This window comes from Notamacropus eugenii, chromosome 3, assembly GCF_028372415.1.
Source record: "Notamacropus eugenii isolate mMacEug1 chromosome 3, mMacEug1.pri_v2, whole genome shotgun sequence".
Classification (NCBI taxonomy): Eukaryota; Metazoa; Chordata; class Mammalia; order Diprotodontia; family Macropodidae; genus Notamacropus; species Notamacropus eugenii.
The window spans coordinates 254,808,774-254,815,402 of record NC_092874.1 but is presented as its reverse complement, the minus strand read 5'-3'; the positions used below and the strand labels follow the sequence as shown (position 1 = coordinate 254,815,402).

General features: G+C 37.7%; 1 long non-coding RNA gene across 2 annotated transcripts; it reads left to right on the top strand.

Annotated features, from left to right (window-relative positions):
* Nucleotides 1-2,541: 2,541 nt before the first annotated feature.
* LOC140531505 (uncharacterized) lies at nucleotides 2,542-5,969 on the top strand. 2 transcript variants are annotated; one of them, XR_011976346.1, is made up of 3 exons: nucleotides 2,542-2,789; nucleotides 2,913-3,027; nucleotides 5,735-5,969. It is a non-coding gene; the product is annotated as an uncharacterized lncRNA (long non-coding RNA). The 2 variants fall into 2 exon arrangements; XR_011976345.1 differs by having other exon boundaries at nucleotides 5,739-5,967.
* The last annotated feature ends 660 nt before the right edge of the window (nucleotides 5,970-6,629 follow it).

Here is a 6,629-nt window from a genome sequence, read left to right as displayed (position 1 = left end):
GTCTATGGGAAGTAGGAGACTATTACCAATTTCTCATAAAGGCAAGATCAGTTTATAAGATGAAAATGAATATCATGTTACCTTTTCCCTGAATGAATGAGTTTTGGGGTTTGGAGGTTTTTTTTGGCTACTTTGCCTTTAAGAATTTTTTTCTCATTGTATTGATATAGCTTATATGTTTTGCATTGTGTTTATTTATATTATATGCCCACTGGATCAGTACTGAATGTTTAAAATAGAGTTCATCTATCCTCTTTCCCTCTCAAACCCACCCTCTTTCAAACTTCCTCATTTTTGCAAAGTGCACAAACATCTATAATCTTTCAGATTTATAACTTCTTTGTGATTCCTTAACCTCTCATTTTATCTCACTCTATAATATCTAATCAATTCCCAGATCTTATTTCTACCTCCACAGTTCTCACATACACCCACTTCTCTTCACCCACATAGAGGTCACCCTAAGTCAGGCCAACATAACCTCTTACCTAGACTATTACAATAGCTTCCTAACTGGAATCCTTGTCTCTGGTTTCTCCTTTCTCCAATAAATCTAAATTGACTTTCTTTAAGGATAGGTCTGACCCTATCATTCCTCTAGTTAATAAACTACAATTATTCTTGTTGAGTCATTTTTCACTCTATGTGACCTTATTTGGGGTTTTATTGGCAAACATACTAGAGTGTTTACTATTTCCTTCTCCATCTCATTTTACAGATGAGGAAACTGAGGCCCAGTGTCACATAGCTAATAAATGCCTGAGGTTCTATTTGAACTCGCAAAGATGAGTCTTCTTGACTCCAGGCATTGAGTCTCCTAACTTCCAATCAATTCCAGTAACTACCTTTTGTTATTTTCAAATGAGATAATATATATAAAGGGCTTTGCAAACATTAAAGCGCTAAGTAAATACAAGAAGTTATTATTACTGCTACATTCAAAAATAAGCATTGTCACTGGGCATTTAAAGTCATTCCCATAGTGACTCCAATCTACCTTTCCAATCTTATTAAACATTCCTTTCCTTCACTCACAATATAGTTCAGCTATACTGGCCTTTTCACTGTTCCTTATACATGACATGTCATCTTCTGCCTCTTAACTTTACACTGTCTGTCCTCTGTGTCTGGAACGTACTCCCTGACACCTCTGTCTCTTAGACTCCCCACTATTCTCTAGGTCCACTCAAGAGCCTTCTCCATGGATTTTTCTCCATGAAACCTTTCATGGTCTTCCCAGGTGCTAGTAGTGCCTCTCCTCCAAAATTTACTTATATATATTTTGTATCTATTTTACGTGTGTGTGTGTGTGTGTGTGTGTGTGTGTGTGCGTGAGAGAGAGAGAGAGAGAGAGAGAGAGAGTCCCATGAGATAACCAGTTGCAATATCCAATAACAGTTGGTGATGCAAGACTTGTCTGTGTAAGATGTGTGTGTTCACATGACTTCTTTGAGTACAGAAACTATATTGTTTCTATTTTTGTGAATCTTTTCACTGCTTTTCACATTGTAGGCCCTTAATAAATACTTCTTGATTGATTGACTCATGTGGCCATTTGTTTTCCTTAACAGTTTCTCTTTATGCTATACTAGGGCTGTTTTCTAGGGCAGCTTGGTAGAGGTGTAAGTAATCACAAAGTGATTACAATGTTTAAAAACACGCACACAAAAGCAAACTTTGTTTTAATACAAGAAGACAACCTACAAACACAAAGAGGAAAATGTACATAAATTGCCTCCAAGAGAAGCTAGAAATTAGTATGGGACAAGTTTGGAACTCATGACGTGAGAACAGAGCCAAAAAATATAGAGACTAATGAATTCTTAGTGGTACTAGTAGAAACTTTAAAGCACTTACTACTTTTTAAAGTACAAAGCAGAGAATGGTGAATTGAATAAAAATGTCATATTTGTACCTAGAACCATACCGACATGGAATAACTAGACTTAAGGCTTTGAATGACTTGAATGGTCAACTCAGAGGAAAAATCCAAAAACAAAACAAAGCTATCAATTAATTAAAGAATGATTTATTATTTTTTTGTTAAACACATGATGATTGACTGAATCATTTCATTTTTCTAGTTTTTTTTTCTTTTTTGGTCATAGTCTAGCTCAAGGGTGGGGAACCTGCAGCTGTGAGGCCACATGTGATCCTCTAGGCCTCAGTTTCCTGTGTAGCATGATCACAGAGCACTGGACTTGGAGTCAGAAATACCTGGTTTCAAATCCTTTCAAATTCTTTCTCAGACATTTACTGGTTGCATAATATTGGGCAAGCATTCTTCCATGCAGCCATTCCAGCTGGGGAGGAGATTTGATCATCAACAATATCCGTTTCCCTGAATCCAAACTTCACAGAACAAATTACTTTAATAAAAGGATTTGTTCTGTAAAACTTGGACTCAGTCAAAAAGCCGCACCCAAGGACCTAGAGGACCACATCTGGTCTCCAGGCCACAGGTTCCCCACCCCTGATTCTAGTTACCTGATTCCCAACTAGGCAACCTTTAAGATGTCATAGCATGAAAATTCTATCATACTCAGAACATCACTTGCCCAACCTTGTAAAAGACCCCCTTAACTTCAATATCAGGGATAATGATTTCATTGATATGAGCCACGTCATGTCTCTTTTACAACTTAGCAGATGATCTCCAAGAGTTGTGGCTTAAAAATGCATCACCTCATGGTCAGCCGGGTGATGAGTCTCTTTAAAGTAAGCTAGTCTGGGCTTTGATGAACTGATAGAGTCCATCATCCATCCGTAGTAAAGCCTTTGCAGTTTTGGTAAGACCTGCCTGAGTGAACATAGGTATTAGATGGACAATGCCTAATTTGAAAGGCAGTTGGCTATGCATGGAAGAGGAAAAAGTAATGCACAGCTGTGAATAATTGTTATTTACTTTTCAGGTTATAAAGGAACCTGAAAATGTAACTTGGACATTGGTGACCATGATTTGATATGGAAGTAAAATCAGGCATTACATGGAAGAATCCTTACGTGGATAAAGAAGTCAGTCAGCCAGTAAGTGAGTTAATAAATATTTTTTAGTGCTTACTCTGTGCCTAGAGGCAGCTAAATAACTCACTGGATAGAGTTCTAGGCCTGGAGTCAAGAAGACCTAAGTTCAAATCCAGGCTCAAATACTTACTTGTTGTGTGACCTGGGGCAAGGCAAGCCACTTTCCTCTCTTTGCCTTAATCCATTGGAGAAAAAAATGGAAAACCATTTCAGGATCTTTGCCAAGAAAAGCACATAGACAGCATGGTTCTTGGGGTCAACAAGAGTCGAATTCAACCGTATGACTAAACAACAACTATGTACCATGCACTTTGATAAGCACTGGGGAGTCAAAGAAAGGCAAAAATATTCCCTACTCTCAAGGAACTTCCATTCTAGTGGGGAAGACCATTATGTAAATGACTAAGTACATATGAGATATATACAGAATAGATGGGAAGTAATGTCAGAAAGAAGGCAATAGCAATAGGCACTTCAAGATGGTAGGATTTCAGCTGAGTCTGGGAGGAAGCCAGGGTCATCAAAATGTCTAAGTGGGGAATATCCAGGCTTTAGAGACCTGCCAGGACAAAGGCATGGATGTGGGAGATGGAGTGATTTGTTCAAGGAACTGTAAATAAGCCAGTGTGGTGTTTAGGGAGGTGTCAAGGCAACATGTGGCCCTCTATGTCCTGAAGTATGGCCTTTTGAATGAGTCCAAATTTTACAGAACAAATCCTTTATTAAGAGGATTCATTCTGTGAAGTTTGGATTCAGTCAAAAGGCTACACTTGAGGACCTAGAAGGCCACATGTTGCCTTGAGGCTGTAGGTTCCCCACACCTGGGCTAGATCATAGAGTGTGGAAGGGAGTCATGAAGTACCATTTGTATTTATGATTGTTTAGTGTCAAGTTGACTTGCTTAGTTAACAGAATTATCAGCTTGGTTGGTTTTGGGGTGGGGAAGCTTGAAGCCGTGGGAAGCACCCTGGATATGGTGTTAAATGACTTGGATTTAAATCCCATCTCTGTGTTTTACCTCTATGACCTTGGGGAAATCACTGAACTTCTCTGGGCCTCAGTTTCCTGTGTAACATGATATAATTTGTAGGACACTGGACTTGAAATCAGAAATACCTGATTTCAAATCCTTTCAAATTCTTCCTGAGACAATTACTGATTGTGCATTGTTGGGAAAAAATTCTCCCATGCTGGGAAGATTTCAGCTGGGAAGCAGATTTGATCATCAACACTCTTTTAGTTGTTGTTGAGTTTTCCATCATGGCTGACTCTTCATGACCCCATTTGGGGTTTTCTTGGCAAAGATACTTGAGTGCTTTGCCATTTCCTATTCCAGCTCATTTTGCATATGTGCAAACTGAGGCAAACAGGGTTGAGTGATTTGTCCAGAGTCACACATTTGCTCCAAAGCCAAGCACATTTTTTCTCCCAGTGAAGAGTGGGACAGTGACTTTCACTGTTGTCCTAGAAGCGTATAAAGCAATACCTTAGTATTCAGAGTAAAATTAATGTAATTCCAACAAACTACAATATATGACATGCAATCCCAAATGGAATTAGATTTATTGCTGGGAGTGAGCTGCAAGAATCACAAACACAATGTTATCAGCATTTACCTTGGAGAATTCATATCCGGTAGCCACATATTTGCTAATTTCTCATTCTATCTCATCTGATTATCTCTAAGTCATTGGATAAAGTCTTTGTTCTCCTTCACTGACACAGAAAAGACCAGAATTAAACTAAGTCTAAAAAAAAAACTGTTTTATTTTAAATTTTTCTTGCCTTCAACTTGTACATATGCATCAAGCTACCCACTAGGACCTCGGTTGACATATCCCATGTTTAACTATGTGTTTAACATTTACAGGTCATTTTATCCCTATCTACTCTAACAATTTTTGCTGTGTGTCATAAATGCAAAATTAGTTACATGGATTTGGATATATGGCTTCTGGGCATTGCATTTTCATAAAGCTGTCTAATATTTTCTAGGATTTTACAACTTTATTAAATTTTTTTCCAACTGCCATGGAGATGCCATCACCATGGTAACAGTTATTCTCTGAACATTATATTACAGCTTCTTTGGCTGAGCTGAAGTGACACCTTTTCCATTAAGCTTTACGGTACATAAAGTCATCATCGAGGTGATAGTTGAACACCATTACTAGTTGTAGCGGGAATATTGATAGAAACTTCACCCTTTGGTCATTTGAAACAATAATTGGGCACAGGCTAATGTGAGAATAAAATGCCTTTGATCTCACCTCCCCTGTCCCTCCCTTTAAGGTAGATAATAGGAGAAAATCTCTCCTTACTGCTAAAACTACTTTGGAGAAAAAACAAAGACATTCTTCTAAACTATGTTAGCCTAAATTAAAAATATCATGCTTTCTTTTTTTTTTCATATCTTTCCCTGCTTGCACTACAGTTATGGTTCCATAAACCAACTGTCTGGAAACCTAAAGGGATGCATAATTAACCAATCAGAGAGCAGAAAAGCAGGTTGCATTCTGCCTTCCCCACAATAGACACTAATGGGGCTTGGCACCAACATAACTATACCTGCTCCTTTTTCCCAACACTCCCATTTTTTGGTCCTCCTTCCTTCATGGGTAAGGTCCCAATTTCTTCCTTTCTGAGCCAGTGTTGACCTCTCATGATATTTATAATTTAAGTGCTTTTAAGTTTCTAATTTAAGTTCTAGACAGTTACTTACAGATAACCAGGGGACCTAAGGCTGAAACTGTGGAGGGAAGATGTACCCCAGCTCCTACCATCAGATCCAGTGCCCTGGGCTCCAGAACAGTCACCAAGGATCAAGACTTGCCCACCCCTTTTCATCTTGGATGAGACATAATGACACAGAATAAATAAGGTTGAATGGACTACCATCTTCATCTCAGATTCAGTAAATTATCTTTCCTCACAAACCCACCTCTCTGTTATACTTTCTAATGACTGTCTACTCTATTTTTAAAACTAAACAGCACATGGTTTTAATGACTCTTCCTTTATAACATAGCTTGAGATCTAGAAGTCTATCTCCTCCTTCATTCTTACATGTTTCTTTATATAATAATAGTAATGATAATTTATAGCTAGTACCTAGGAGACACAGTGGATAGAGTGTCAGGTCTGGAGTCAGGAAGACCTGAATTTAAATCTGGCTTTATGTGCATAATAGCTGTATGATCCTTGGCAAGTCAATTAAATCTCTGTTTGCCTCAGTTTCTTAATCTGTAAAATGGGGATAACAATAGTGCCTGCCTCCCAGGATTGTTGTGAAAACCAAATAAAATAATAATTGCAAAGCTTTTAGCATAATGCCTGGCACATGGTAAACACTACATAAATGTTTGCTATTATTTCCAGCTGTCAGGTACCATGCTAAGATATTTACAAATATTATCTTCTTTGATCCTCACAACTCTTGATATTCTAGATATTTTTCTCCAAATTAATTATTATATCAAGTTCTTTGAAATATCACTTTGGTAGTTTGATTAGTATAGAATTAAACCTATATATTTATTTTGATTATATTATCATTTTTATTATATTGGCACACCTTTATTCTTGGGGCTCTAATACTAAGCTAA